This window comes from Medicago sativa, chromosome 4, assembly GCF_051527215.1.
Source record: "Medicago sativa cultivar Bolivia chromosome 4, Bolivia_mono, whole genome shotgun sequence".
Lineage (NCBI taxonomy): Eukaryota > Viridiplantae > Streptophyta > Magnoliopsida > Fabales > Fabaceae > Medicago > Medicago sativa.
The window spans coordinates 10,716,024-10,731,925 of NC_140752.1; the positions used below are offsets into that span (position 1 = coordinate 10,716,024).

The 15,902-nt window shown below is 33.5% G+C and overlaps 2 pseudogenes across 2 annotated transcripts; both read left to right on the forward strand.

Annotated features, from left to right (window-relative positions):
* Positions 1 to 151: 151 nt before the first annotated feature.
* LOC146926239 (putative disease resistance protein At4g11170) lies at positions 152 to 8,474 on the forward strand (annotated as a pseudogene). The gene is made up of 7 exons (XR_015034060.1): positions 152 to 335; positions 1,237 to 1,382; positions 1,488 to 1,945; positions 4,991 to 5,073; positions 5,471 to 6,584; positions 6,665 to 6,932; positions 7,038 to 8,474. The product of XR_015034060.1 is annotated as a putative disease resistance protein At4g11170 (transcript).
* Positions 8,475 to 10,599: 2,125 nt separating this feature from the next.
* On the forward strand, positions 10,600 to 14,723 carry LOC146926240 (disease resistance protein RPV1-like; annotated as a pseudogene). Its single transcript, XR_015034061.1, has 4 exons — positions 10,600 to 11,085; positions 11,939 to 13,041; positions 13,122 to 13,409; positions 13,494 to 14,723. The product of XR_015034061.1 is annotated as a disease resistance protein RPV1-like (transcript).
* The last annotated feature ends 1,179 nt before the right edge of the window (positions 14,724 to 15,902 follow it).

A 15,902-nucleotide genomic window follows, 5' to 3' on the forward strand; every position in this document is an offset into this window, starting at 1 on the left:
CATACAGATAACTCCAACTTGTATACTATTTGCCAAGTCAACGTTCCCTCCTGCCATGCATGGTTTAACTATTTTATATTTAAATAACAGTGATGTTAATATTTCCCTAATATACAAATCTAATGACATTGCTTCTTCCATATAAAAAAAAGTTAAATCAGATCTTTAGCAGCCAAAGCATTATTTGTTACAAAGGAAAATTAACCTCACTTTAAGGTCAACCGAAATTACTTCTTCCTTCTAATAGACAGTACAGGTCAAGTGGATGAAGTTTCAACACATAGGAATAGCTTTCTAACATCCAGAGCATCAATTAGGTTTAATATTAATTCAAGGTCAGTAATTTACTTGCAAATAAAAGAAGAATGAATGGTTAAAGATCAAGTTGAGAAATAGCTTTCTTAGTTACTTGTTTGTAAACACTATATATTCATTATCTATCATGATTAGTCAACAAATTTAGCCAAGATGAAGCCTTAATTTAAAACCTCTGTCCTTACAAGAGATCCAGATGGAGTTCATCTTGGTTAAATATTTTAATTTATCATGATCGATAATTCATCATATCAGATTGAATAGAAAATGAAGTGATCAATGATTTTTAATGGGAGTGGTTAAATATAGGCTATAGCGGCGCTATGACGTTATTGAATAGTGGAACTTGAACAAACTACTATTGTTCCATGATGCGCTATATAGTACTCCCTCCATTCCTTTTCTTTTGATGTTTTAGAGTTTCAATTATGTTCCAAAACTTTTGATGTTTTAGTGAATTTATTATTGTTTTCTCAAGTTTACCCTTGTTGGAAAACACCATAAAGACATAAACTATTAAAGTAGTTGTGACATTTGATTTATCACATGTGAATTTAATGATAAATAAGGACATTTTAGTAAAAAACACATAAATATTTATATACTTTAATTACTTCTTAAAACTTGTGCCAAGAGCTAAAACATCAAAAGAAAAGGAATGGAGGGAGTACAAAATATTTTGAAATTGGCCGCTAACAATGTCGCATAGTAGAATTTGAACAAATCGCTACTTGCCGCTATCCTCAATTGAGTAAAAGCTTTCTCTTTCGGATTACCCTCTGCCTGCCATATTCTGATATACAAGGGGGGGAAGGAAAAAAGTGATCTAGAGTTCTAATCTTATAGGATATTCTTCTTTTGGAGCTTCTTAAGTATAATGTTTTGTATTTTATTGTCTCTTAGTTATTTCTAACATTACAGGCTATAGTGGAAAACGTCAATATCAGTTAACATTCCACAAATGAGTATGGTGCATGGTTTTGTATTGCGGAGGTATGTAACCGCAGCAGTTGGTTCAATTCGGAAATTTGGAAGATTTTCATGTTGGAATGAAACACTATATTCAAGTGAGTAACATATTAAATATGCACTCTAAGTTTTGTCTCGACTCATTTTGAGAAGGATTTTGTTCAACAATGCTTATTTTCATTCTGTTTCTATTGAGTTTACAGAGAAAGGAATTTCAACTGTTAATTCCAAACATTTCACAAAAGCGTTACGTTTGGGGACTTGTATAAGTTCTCAATATTCTTCAATTTCAACAAATGCAACAACACAATATGATGTTTTTGTTAGCTTTCGAGGCAAAGACATCCGCAGGGATTTTCTTAGTCATTTGATCGAGGCCTTTCATCGAAAAAAAATAAGGGCCTTTGTAGATGACGTGCTTAAGAGGGGAGATGAAATACCACAATCACTTGTCAGAGGAATTGAAGGATCATTAATTTCCTTGATCATATTCTCACACGACTATGCTTCTTCACACTGGTGTTTGGAAGAACTTGTCACAATACTTCAATGCAGAGAGAAATATGGACAGATTGTTATACCTATTTTTTATGGGATAGATCCTGCAGATGTAAGATATCAAATGATGAGTTATGAAAATGCATTTGTTGAACATCAAAGAGTGTATGGCCCCCAATCCCTTTTATTTATTTCAGATAAACACGACATGATGGTTCTTGATGAAGAAGCAGAAGTAGCTGGACCATATAAAGTACACGTCAGTGGTACTATTTCTGAGTTAACAGGTGAGAAATTCTATGATTTGTTCAGAGAGTTTTTATTTATTGTAATTTTAATGTATCCGATGCCGAGTTTAACACTCATGTTAGATATCCTAGGTAATTTTCTAGTAGGGGTGTTTCATCCCTAGTGCATATGATCAAGATGGTTTTGATATTCTTCCCCAGGGACTTCAATCTATGCCGCCTGAACTAACATACCTCAGTTGGATGCATTACCCTTTAAACTCGTTACCATATGAATTTTCAGCGGAGAAACTCGTTATGTTGGACTTGTCATATACTTGAGTTGAAATAATTTGGCATGGAGTGCAGGTTAAACATTATAGAGGAATAAACCATCAATTTTGTCTAGCTCCAAAGCTCATCTCTTCCTATTTATTCTTCAAGTATACGAAAGTAGTCCCCAACCTTGGCCACATACGTCATCTTAGTCTCTACTGTTGTATATAACATGACAAATTTGACAAAATGTTAAAGACTAATGAGATATATAATAAAACATTAAGGATTACATATTATTTTCATTTATTTGAAGGATCAAGTAAGAGAGAATGTAACATCAGAGAAAACGACAGAACTGGATTTACGATACACACAAGCCAATGTATTGCGTGCGTTGTTAGGATGTCAAAGAAAGCTTGAAATCCTACATTTAGGATATACCGTATCATGAAAATTTTCCTTCATGTTTTAAGAATCTATAAACAGGACCGGTCCTAGAGATTAAGAGGCCTAAAGCAAAATTTTTAATATGGCTTTTAAAAATATATTTTTCTAACAGAATATTTATATAAAATCAATTTTGTGGAGATCAAAATTTGAATTCATGACCAAAAGTAACTGAGGCCTTTTTAGTAATCAGTTATGTTATATAATGTATGTAATTTATCTATCATATAATATACTTATAACCAAATTAATTTTTTAGAGGCCTTTTTCTTCACCCATAATTTTGAGGCCTAAAGCCCTTGCTTGGGTTGCTTGGCCCTTAGGCCGGCCCTGTCTATAAAGACTACAATATCTAGACATTAGATGTTGCCATAAACTGAAAACTCTGTCAGAGCTTCCTCAATCTATTGAAATTATACTTGCGCAAGATTGCACATTACTAGAAACTGGGTTGTTCCCTTCAATTTCTGAACACTGCAAGGAGAACAGGAAAAGGGTTGTGTCACGACCCAAAAACACTAATTGTGACCGGCGCACGAACTAGAACATTCTAGCCCGGCAAGCCTATTGATTCAACTTGACAAACTATAAAATAAAAACAATTTCATTTCGGTTTTCACTTCCAAAAAAAATATTTACTGAAACCTCGACAGAGTTTCCTCTGTAAATTCAACATTTCCAAAATATGAATCCTCTTTTAAAAACCTGTTTCATCAGCCCAGTGTCTCAAATAACATTTTTTTGTCAATACTTGTACAACTCATAATAAAACATCCTAGACTACCAAATAGCTGCAGATACTTCGACTCAACATATGCATAAACAATAGAGACATCCATCAAAGAAGCCTACCAAAACAAGTGACACAGCTGAACTTCGAATCTACTAGCAGCTTTCTACTTCGCTGCTTGGAAATCTGAAAAAAAAATAAAAAATAAAAAATAAAAGAGTAAGTCACATGGACTTAGTGAGAGACAACAACCACCACCAACTAGAAGGGAAACACACAGGGGGCACGATTATTTACTTTCTCAAATCTAATGTCAATTTACCAAAATAGTAACCGTATAAAATTCAAGTAATCCACAATTGTTGGTACGCATGGAAATTCACAACCAAGAGTATGCGCGAAATTCAGAAAACTTTGTATTATACCAAATAAGATTATATCAAAATTCCAATGTCGTAAAAAGGTAAAGCCAAATCCACAATTTTAAAGGAAGTATAGAAATCGGGTATACCGAAAAGGAATCAAAATAATCAAATTCAACTATAATATAAAAATCGAATATAATGAAAAGGAATCAAATTAATCAACTTCAAATAGAATATAAAATCATATTCAATTTAATGATACCAAAATAATCAACTTTAAATAAAGTATAAAAATCCAACTTTAGTGAAAACAATCAAATGGGTGAATCGAGAACTAGCTCCATCTCGTTGATAGCCCTCTCCTCCTAATGGTGGCCTTCCCATGGGGCGGCTCCATCTAATGGATAACTCTTTTATTGCTTTACTTTTCTTCTTCAATTCTTTTTAATAATGTTATTTTTGCGTTTCCTGATTCTTTTTAATACAATTCGACTCTGATCTAGATCTCATATTATATCTTCTAATTCATATTAATGATACTAGATTTCTATATTAATCATAAAATGGAAGGAAAAAAAAATATTTTTAATTACCTGGCCTTAATCCAACACTTGTTGAAATGTTGGTCATCAGAATACCATCAATTTTTATAATTAATAAGTAGCATTTTTTAATTGTACGTTACTGTATTTGTTTATGTTATTAAGATCTCACCTAAATCTTTATGAAGAGTCTAATACCGTTTTTTGTTAATAAGTTGAAGGGTCTGGAAGAAAAGGCGATGTCAAACAATACTTCTCATTCAAAGTATGATATTTTTGTAAGCTTTAGGGGCGAGGACATCCGTCGCGGCTTTCTTAGCCATTTGGCTAAGGCTTTTTCTCGAAAGCAAATAAATGCATTTGTTGACGACAAACTAAAGGGGGGAGATAACATATCACATTCACTCTTTGAAGCAATTGAAGGATCATTCATATCATTGATCATATTCTCATAAAACTATGATTCTTCACATTGGTGTTTAGAAGAACTTGTGAAAATAATTGAGTGCAAAGAGAAATATGGACAGATTGTAATACCTGTTTTCTACGAGGTAGATCCCACCGATGTACGATATCAAAAAGAGTTATGGGAATGCATTTGCTAAGCATGAAAAAAAGTATATTTTGTCAAGGGTTCAGAAATGGAGACACGCTTTGCACAAATGTGCTAATTTGTCAGGAACCAAGTCATTAGATTTTCGGTTAGTTCTTTCCTCTCCTTAAATTTTCAATATTTTCTAGTAGCTATATTTACTTGAAGCATAAGCGCATTTGCTTAAATAGCAAAAAGACATAACCTTTATTTTCCGTGTTTTACTAGGGTGCATGCTTATTGATTAGACTTTTACTTCCAAAAGACAGTAGTATGAATTTCAGTACTTGAGGGGACAATCTCTGATTCCCGATCTGAGATACTTTTGATTCACCAAAACAAAAATGGTTTATTTGTGTCTCCGGCACTTACACGACACATAAAATTACATTTAATCACTCCTAGTTTATTAAATTATTACTAGTGTTTGTATCATGTTTGATATCTGTATTAATGCTTCATAGTAGGTCATTAACATTCATTCGTCTTTCTCTTTTGTGGTATAGGAATGACGCTGAGCTACTTGAAGAAATCACAAATCTTGTGTTGAAAAATTTCAGTAAGCAACCTATTAACACAAAAGGACTTATTGGAATTGGCAAATCAATTGCACATTTAGAATCACTGTTGTGTCAAGAGTCAGAAAAGGTGCGTGTAATTGGAATTTGGGGTATGGGAGGTATCGGCAAGACAACTATTGCCGAAGAAATTTTTAATCAAGTTCGTTCTGAATATGAAGGCTGTTATTTTTTTGCAAAGGTAAGTGAAGAATTAGGCAGGCATGTAATAGTGTTTTTAAAAGAGAAGCTTTTTTCTAAACTATTAGCAGAAGATGTAAAAATCGACTCACCAAATGGATTGTCTGATTATATTCAGAGAAGGATTGGTCGTATGAAGGTTCTTATTGTTCTTGATGATGTTAAGGAAGAAAGTCAGCTAGAGATGTTATTTGGAACTCTTGATTGGTTTCAATGTGATAGTAGAATAATTGTAACATCCAGGGATAAGCAAGTACTTATTGCTAATGAAGTTGATAATGATAATCTGTATGAGGTTGGGAAACTGGACTCTAGTGATGCACTTGCACTTTTCAATTTAAATGCCTTTAAACAAAGTCATTTTGAAACTGAGTTTTATGATGTATCAAAGAGGGTGGTTGATTATGCCAAAGGAATTCCATTAGTTCTTGAAGTTTTGGCTAATACGCTTCGTGGGAAAAGTAAAGAAGTATGGGAAAGTCAGCTAGACAAACTTAAAAGACTGTCACTTCCAAAAGTTCATGATATAATGAGACTCAGTTATGATGATCTTGATCGTTTAGAGCAAAAGTATTTTTTAGACATTGCATGTCTATTCAATGGGTTGGGTTTGGAATTGAAAGTGGATTACATGAAACATTTATTGAAAGATTATGAAAGTGATAATTCTGTGGCAGTTGGGTTAGAAAGGTTGAGAGATAAAGCTCTTATAACTATTTCTGAAGATAATGTCATATCTATGCATGAAATTCTACAAGAAATGGGTCGGGAGGTTGTTCGCCAGGAATCTAGAGAAGACCCTAGAAAATATTGTCGATTATGGGATCCTGATATTATCTATGATGTATTGAAAAATGACAAGGTAAAAAATATTTGGCAATTTTAGATAACATTTGTCATTTTGGTCAAATGTATTTTGATTTTCTTTTATATTAATGGCAGGGTACTGATGCTATTAGAAGCATACAATTAGACTTTTCAGTAATTAGGAAGCTGAAATTAAGCCCTCATGTATTTGATAAGATGACCAACCTCCAATTTTTGGTTTTCTGTGGTGAAAAAAAAGACAATTTGGATCTTCTTCCTCAAGGGCTTCAATCTTTTCCAACTGGTCTTAGATGTCTTCATTGGATCCATTACCCTCTAAAATCATTACCAGAGAAGTTTTCTGCAGAGAAGCCTAGTGGAAAAGCTTTGGTGTGGAGTACAGGTAATTGAAGATGTGCCTATCAGATTAAATTAATCTTAATTCAAGGAATTATCCATTAATTTCTTAAGCTTTTATTTGATATCATCACTTTTTCTTTGGTAGCAGGATCTAGTTAATTTAAAAGGAGTCAGACTCTCTCATTCAAAAAACCTGAAGGAGTTGCCAGACTTGTCAAAAGCCACAAATCTTGAGGTATTGAATATCGACTTTTGTTGTGCATTGAGAAGCGTCCACCCATCTATTTTCTCTCTTGATAAACTTGTGAAATTGGACCTAACCTTTTGTGATTCCCTTACAACATTTACCACCAATTCCAATTTAAAATCCCTCCATTATCTCTATCTTGTAAATTGCAATAATCTTATTAAATTCTCAGTGACTTTTGAGAATATAGTAGAACTAGATCTATAGTTTTGTCCCATCAGTGCACTGCCATCATCTTTTGGAAGTCAAAGCAAGCTAGAAATCCTGAATTTATATTCTACTGAAATTGAGAGCATACCTTCAAGCATCAAGAATCTTACCATACTAAGAAAACTAGACATACGATATTGCTCAAACCTTCTGGCTCTACCTGTGCTTCCTTCATCGGTTGAATCTTTACTTGTTAAATGTAAGTCACTGAAGACTGTATTGTTCCCTTCAGTTGCTGAACAATTCAAGGAAAACAAGAAAAGGATTTCTTTTTGGACTGGCTTGAACGTGGATGAAGCTTCTCTCATAAATATTGGATTGAATGTTCAAATCAATTTAGTGAAGTTTGCATATCACAATCTATCGACACCGGATCATGATTATGTTGAAAGTTATGTTGATTACCAAGTTAGGTTGACACCACATGTTGGTTTCAAAGTTAACTATGTTTCTGATCAAGCAGTGTATGTGTATCCTGGAAGTAGTGTTCCAGAATGGTTGGTGTACAAGACAACAAAGGATGATATGATTGTTGATCTCTCTCCATCTCACCTCTCCTCTTTGTTGGGCTTTGTTTTTTTCTTTATCCTTGCCGAGGACGACAAATTTTGTAACATAATTGAAATGAGCATCACTACAACTGATGTTGAGGCTGACAGTGAAAAGGATGGTGTCGATATATACATAAATGTGATGCGTGACTGTAGTGAATCAGATCGTGTGTGTATGATTTACAACAAACCATTTTCTCGGTACCTAACTAGAATAGCAAGAAATAAGACGAGAGGGTTTAACATCAACGTTACAGCAACGACTGAACAAAGAGAGGTGAAGTTAAAAGGGTTTGGCATGAGCCCCATATACCACTCAACATATCAAAATCTCATTCAACAAATGGAAGAGTAACAAAGGAAATAAAAGAAAAATAGAACCCAAGGTTGAGATAATGGAGAGTTTATTGTTCTGAAGGTGCGACAAGTGTGACAAAAGCTGGCAAAGGAAGGAAGGAGGACGATAAAAAGCCTTAAATGTAGAGATCAGTTTTTTATTTCTAGTGTATCATAATGAAATATTTTGTTTTTGTTTATCGTGCTGAAATAATAAAATATTTTGGTTGAGAGTGTATGAGTTGATGCTTAGTCATGATAGATAGACACCTAATAAATAATCTATCTCTATGTTTTTCTACGATGATTTTCCAAAAGAAAGTTCCATTTCAAGCTTTAGTACATTCTATGTTGAAAGTGACTTGCTCATGAAACTTCATATTTAAGGAAGTGCAATCACGTGACAAGAATATTTTTTTGTTCGAACACAAAGTCACAAATACAACACAAAACTCACCCATAACTCTGAGGTCTCAAGTTTGAACACAAGTAAAGATTACCAACCTAACAATATCGGTATGGTCAGTTAAGCTAAACTTTACAAACTTGTGGCAAGAATAAATAGTGCCAATTGAGTTTTGTGTTAATTTTGATGAAACTTTTCTCTTAAATAATTTTTCTTTCAGAAATATTGTGAGAATTAGCCCCGTTCGCCGCCATATCCGACCATGGATTTGGATCCTTTCGGTTTGTGTAGTTTCGTAGTGACAAAAAAGATTTGAATGAGTTTACTATGTAAAATTGGTTTTACTTGTAAGTGAGTTGTATGAAGTGATTAATGTTTAGTTAGATTCACCTAAAAGTGAATTGAACAATAAATTTTAGTACAAAAAAGATGTTTTGAGTCAAAAGTTAGAAATCCTAGCTTCAAGTTATAATCAATTTTAAAGGCAAAATCAATTCCCGTCCACATCACCCAAACATGTCAAAATAAATAGAAAATTTATCAGCTCTATTTCTCTAAATGAAGAGAGGAAAAATGATTACAAAATGATTAAGAGAGAGATAAAGAGAAAATGATGGAGAGTTTTAATGGAGAGAATTCAAGTTCATTCAACCACCATTATTAAGTTTTATTAATAAACTTAAAGGAAAGTGCATGTCACATGTTCATACAAATTTTGTTGTTGTTGATGATACACGATTCATAAAGATATTTCCAGCATGTGTACTGTTTGGCAAGTCACCCCCTGCTATTTTATACTTAAATAATGATGAAATTAATATTTGTCTAATATACAAATCCAATGCTTTGCTGGAGGGTGAATGTGTATGAGTCCACACTTTAATTAAAATGCAAGGTCAATGACATTGCTTCTTCAATATGGGAGAAAATTGAATCAGATCTCTAGCAGCCAAAGCATTGAAGGTCAGAAATTGCTTTCTTATGGCTATGACCATTAATTTAATTGCTTGTGATATTTTCTTTTAATTTCTTTTCTGTTTCGTTCCGGTAATAACCTTGTGTTTTCCTTATTGCGAAGTTCAAGGTTCTCAAGACGAAGAAAGATTGTTCATAGTGCACTTATTCCAATACAATGTCATATTTGTCTTCTGGAGCCTCTCAAACAATATATGTTGTACATACTCTGCTTATGAATTTCAAATTTGTGTTTTAAATTAATGCTGAAACTTTTAGATTTATCAACAAGACAGTATGTAATTATGACCAGTAAACTTTTATGAGTTTTAACAACTTAGAATTGCCTCTTATTCTGCTTCTGTTAATTTTTTTATTTCCTCAGAAGCAATACAGGCATTATGGAAGTAAGGCATTGCCAGATGGAATTTTCGCTAGACCATCTAAATCGGAAATTCGGCCATTATGGGACTTCGGTATAAATCATGTATGTGAATTGAAAGGAAACATATATCTGTTAAATTAATCCTGCTAATTAATTCTATAGGTTGATAATTGGCATCTACTTCATTGGTTTTCTTTTCCTGCTACACTTCTTTTTAACGTTGTTTTTTGCATTTCCTGTTTCTTCAGAGAGTTTCGAGGCATCAGTTAAACTTGTGGACTATTGCAGGAGTTAAGAAGAAAGAAATGGTCAATAAAACAGTCACAAAGGTGATTGTTGAAGCTTATATTATATCTTCTGACTAACTAATGTTACCAGAATTCTATGTTAATCATAGTATGTCACCGAAACAAACACTTTTAACTACCTGACCTTAATTTAACACTTGTTAAAATGTTGGTCATAGGAACCACATCACTTTTTGATAATTAAGTAGTAGCATTTTTTACTTATTAAAAATAAAAGTAGTATCAAATTTTAAATGTTATTTTGTTTATGTTTTAGAGATATCTCCTAAACTTTTATGAAGAATCTAATACTTTTTTTTTTTGCTAATAAGGTGAAGGGTGTAGCAGAAAAGGCAATGTCAAACAATGCTCCCGAATCAAAGTATGATGTTTTTGTAAGCTTTAGGGGCGAGGACATCCGCCACGGCTTTCTTGGCCATTTGGCTAAGGCTCTTTCTCGAAAGCAAATAAATGCCTTTGTTGATGACAAACTTAAGAGGGGAGATGACATATCACATTCACTTTTTGAAGCAATTGAAGGATTGTTCATTTCATTGATCATATTCTCAGAAAACTATGCTTCTTCACGTTGGTGTTTAGAAGAACTTGTGAAAATAATTGAATGCAAAGAGAAATATGGACAGATTGTAATACCTGTTTTCTACGAGGTAGATCCTACAGATGTACGACATCAAAAGAAGAGTTATGAAAATGCACTTGTAGGGCATGAAAAAAAGTATATTTTGTCAAGGGTTCAAAAATGGAGACAAGCTTTGGAAAAATCTGCTAATTTGTCAGGAATTAAGTCATTAGATTTTCGGTTAGTTTTTTCCTCGAATTTTCAATATTTTCTAGTAGCTATATATTTACTTGTTTCATATATAGATAATAGGTCTGCATGCCGGCATAAGCTCATTTGCCTGAATAGAAAAAAGCCATAACCTTTATTTCCTCTATTTAACTAGAGTGCATGCATATTAATTATATGTTTACATCCTTAAGTTGTTAATTTGCTACAACCTTTTTGTGCTGGGATTAATATGAATCTAAGTATTTTGAGGGGTTAATCTTTGATTCCCGATCAGAGATACTTTGCATCCACCAAAACAAATATGGCTTGATTGTGATTATTATGCTTTTAATTTGGACCAACATGGTCTGTAATAATTGTTTGTTGGAAGGTGATTACTCTTTAGGCACTTAGAGATTGCTCACAGGCACCTGCCCAACGGCAACTAATTACCGTTCTAAAAAGTTATTTGAACGGTAATCAACTACCATTCGTTACTTTTGAGGTGCCTAAAGAGCAACCACCTTGTTGGAAGCTTCTATAGACGAAAAATGTAGGCAACGTCAAACTTTGAACCGTGATCCTACTAAGGAGGAAGGGAAAGGGAAGGGAAGGAATGTTCCATCATGGGTGTTGAACCTCTCATTACAAACTTCCAAACAATTAAGTTTATAGTAGTGACTTTAACTATGGAGCACTGACACTTAAATTTAATGTGTATAGTGTTTGACACGTGTCAGTCTTCGACACCTTCACAACTCATATGGTTACATTTAATCACTTCTATTTTCTTAACTTATTACCAGTGTCAATGTTATGTTCGATATCTATAACAGTGCTTCTTAGGCCATTAATATTCATGTCTTTCTCTTTTGTTGTATAGGAATGATGCTGATCTACTTGAAGAAATCATCAATCTTGTGTTGAAGAGGTTGAGTAAGTATCCTATTAACACAAAAGGATTTATTGGAATTGCCAAACCAGTTGGACATTTAGAATCATTGTTACGTCAAAAGTCAGAAAAGGTTCGTGTCATTGGAATTTGGGGTATGGGAGGTATTGGCAAGACAACTATTGCTGAAGAAGTTTATAACCGAAGTTGCTCTGAATATGAAGGTTGTTGTTTTTTGGCAAAGGTGAGTGACAAATTAGGAAGGCATGGAATAGCATTTTTTAAAAAAGAGCTTTTTTCTACACTATTAGCAGAAGATGTGAAAATCGATTCACCAAATGGGTTGTCTAATAATATTCAGAGAAGGATTGGCCGTATGAAGGTTCTTATTGTTCTTGATGATGTTAAGGAAGAAGATCAACTAGAGATGTTATTTGGAACTCTTGATTGGTTTTGATCTGATAGTAGAATAATTGTAACAACTAGAGACAAACAAGTACTTATTACTAATGAAGTTGATGATATATATGAAGTTGGGGTACTGAATTATAACGAAGCACTTGAGCTTTTCAATTTGAACGCCTTTAAACAAAGTCATCTTGAAATGGAGTACTATGAGCTGTCAAAGAAGGTGATCGATTATGCTAAAGGAATTCCATTAGTTCTTAAAGTTTTGGCTCATCTACTTTGTGGAAAAGAGAAGGACGTATGGGAAAGTCAGCTGGACAAACTTAAAAGACTGCCAAGTAAAAAAAGTTCATGATGTAATGAGGCTCAGTTATGATGATCTTGATCGTTTAGAGCGAAAGTATTTTTTGGATATTGCATGTTTCTTCAACGGGTTGAGGTTGAAAGTGGATTACATGAAACATTTATTGAAAGATTTTGAAAGTGATAATGCAGTGGCTGTTGGGTTAGAAAGGTTGAAAGATAAAGCTCTAATAACTATTTCTGAAGATAATGTTATATCTATGCATGACATTCTACAAGAAATGGGTCGGGAGGTTGTTCGCCAAGAATCTAGTGAAGACCCTCGAAAATGCAGTCGATTATCAGATCCTGATATTATCTACGATGTATTGAAAAATGATAAGGTAAATAATATTTCGCCATTTTAGATAACATTTGTCTTTTTGGTAAAAATTATTTTGATTTTATTTTACATTAATCACAGGGTACTGATGCTATTAGAAGCATAAGTCTAGACTTGTCAGCAATTAGGAACTTGAAGTTAAGCCCCAATGTATTTGATAAGATGACCAACCTGCAGTTTTTGGATTTTCGTGATATAGATGGTTTGGATCGTGTTCCTGAAGGGCTTCAATCTTTTCCAACTGATATAAAATATCTTCATTGGATACGTTATCCTCTAAAATCATTCCCAGAGAAGTTTTCTGCTGAGAATCTTGTTATATTGAACTTGAAAGGTAGCCTACTGGAAAAGCTTTGGTGTGGAGTGCAGGTAATTTAATACGTGTCTTTGAGATTAAATCTATCTTAATTCAAGAAATTATAAATTAATTATGTAATTTTCTTTTTTGAGCAGGATCTGGTTAATTTAAAAGAAGTTACACTCTCACATTCAGGATTCATGAAGGAGTTACCAGACTTTTCAAAAGCCACAAATCTTAATGTATTGAATATCCAAGGTTGTTATGGGTTGACAAGCATCCATCCATCTATTTTCTCTCTTGACAAACTTGTGAAATTGGACCTAAGTTTTTGCCTGTCCCTTGCACCATTTACAATCAACTCTAATTTAAGCTCCCACCATGTGCCATCATCTCTTGGATTTCAAGGCAAGCTAGGTAAGCTAGAAATCCTGGATTTAGTATTCACTGCAATTGAGAGCATACCGTCAAGCATCAAGAATCTTACAAGACTAAGAAAACAAGAAACTCTACTTGTTGTCTCTACCAGAGCTTCCTTCATCAGTTGAAACTCTACTTGTTGAATGTGAATCATTGAAGACTGTATTTTTCCCTTCTGTTGCTCAACAATTCAAGGAAAACAAGAAAAGGATTGAGTTCTGGAATTGCTTGAACTTGGATGAACGCTCTCTCATAAACATTGGGTTGAATTTGCGGATCAATTTGATGAAGTTTGCATATCAACATTCAGTGGCTCTGTTACATTATGCTAAAAGCAATGAAAGAAATGTTGATTACAAAGATAAATTTGATTCTTATCAAGCAGTGTATTTGTATCCTGGAAGTAGTGTTCCAGAGTGGTTCGAGTACAAGACAACAAAGGATGATATGATTATTGATCTCTCTCCTTTTTTCCTCTACCCTTTGTTGGGCTTTGTGTTTTGCTTCATCCTTGCCAAGGACTCCCAATTTTGTTACCAAATTGAATTGAATATCACTACAATTGATGTTGTGGATGATGATGAAAAGGATGGTGTCAGTATCTTCATGTATAGGGATTTTTTCTCTAGTTTTTCAGATCATGTATGCATGATATACGACCCGCCATGTTCACGCTACCTAACTAGCATAGCAAAAAATCAGACAATGTTTAAAATAAAGGTTACAGCAAGGAAAACACCAGGCTTTGATAGAGAGAGACCAGAGGTGGATTTAAAAGGGTTTGGAATCAGACCCATAATCCCCTCAAGAGATAAAAACATCGTTCAACAAATGGAATTGTTTGATCATGTTAACAAATGGAGTAGGACTGTGCTTAGTATTATCCTGTGTATTTCTTTCCTCCAGCTGAAGATGAAGAAGTTGATTTAGACACAAGTCCATAGTTTGATGTAAGTAGTCGGTAAATATGAATAACAATCGAGTTATTCAACATTGTAACAATCGAGTTATTCAACATTATGTCTTGCAGCTAAAGATGAAGAATTTGATTTAGACACAAGTCTATAGTTTGATGTAAGTAGACATGGTTAACAGTCGAGATATCAACATTACTTTTATAATTACGATTATTATACATAGACCTAAGTAGTCCATTAAAATATATTTGTTGCACAGTTTCATGCAGTGGTTGCGGCATTTTCAATATCTGAGTCAGTTAAAGAAGCATAACATAAGAGGATTGCAACTGTTTGCATGTGAATTGAAATTAATCTATTTATATCAAACAAATGTTTCTTAATTTGTCCTTCTTTGTTCAAAATTAAAGCTATAGGACATGGACGTCAGAGGTAATCGGAAGATGTAGGTTATAACAAACAAATGTTTCTTATGATTGATTTTTCTTTGTAACACGTGAAAGTCTAAGTTATGTTAAGTAACAAAAATTAGATTTGTTGATCTTTTTTCTTAAGTAGAATCTTTAAAGGAGACACCAACATGTTGGTTTGTAGTTTGTCAAAAATATATATGCTCCTTTTCCTCTCAAATTTCCATTCCCTCCTTTTTTGAAAAACCTAAATAAGAAAAACCTCAATGAGGTGGTCCAGAATTTTTCGTTCATTCGTGTATGAAAACCCTACACAATGTGGAAATTGGCAGCAAAATATTGGTCTCTAAATGATTCTGGTACATATATATATATATATATATATATATATATATATATATATATATATATATATGTGTGTGTGTGTGTGTGTGTCGTGAATTCGGACAAAATCACACCAATGAATAACAAAGATGTGTGGAGCAAAGGAAGTGGTAATCAATAGATAAAGTGTCTCCAAGCAACAACAACAAAAACAGATCTAAATCTAAGTGTAGAGCAACATCACAAGCATAATCAAAGCAATAAATATAAGCAATGAAAGAAAGGAACAAACACACCAAGATGGTAACCCAGTTCGGTCCAATATGACCTACTCTGGGGGAGAGAGCATCCCTCCAATCCACTAAGATGAAAGTGATACAAATGGGTTACAAGAAATTAGCTTAAAAGCTCACAAAAGAACAAGACCTAATTTCTACCCATTTTCATGTCACCCACACTCACAATGAATCCTAAGAGAAAGACACAAAAGGAA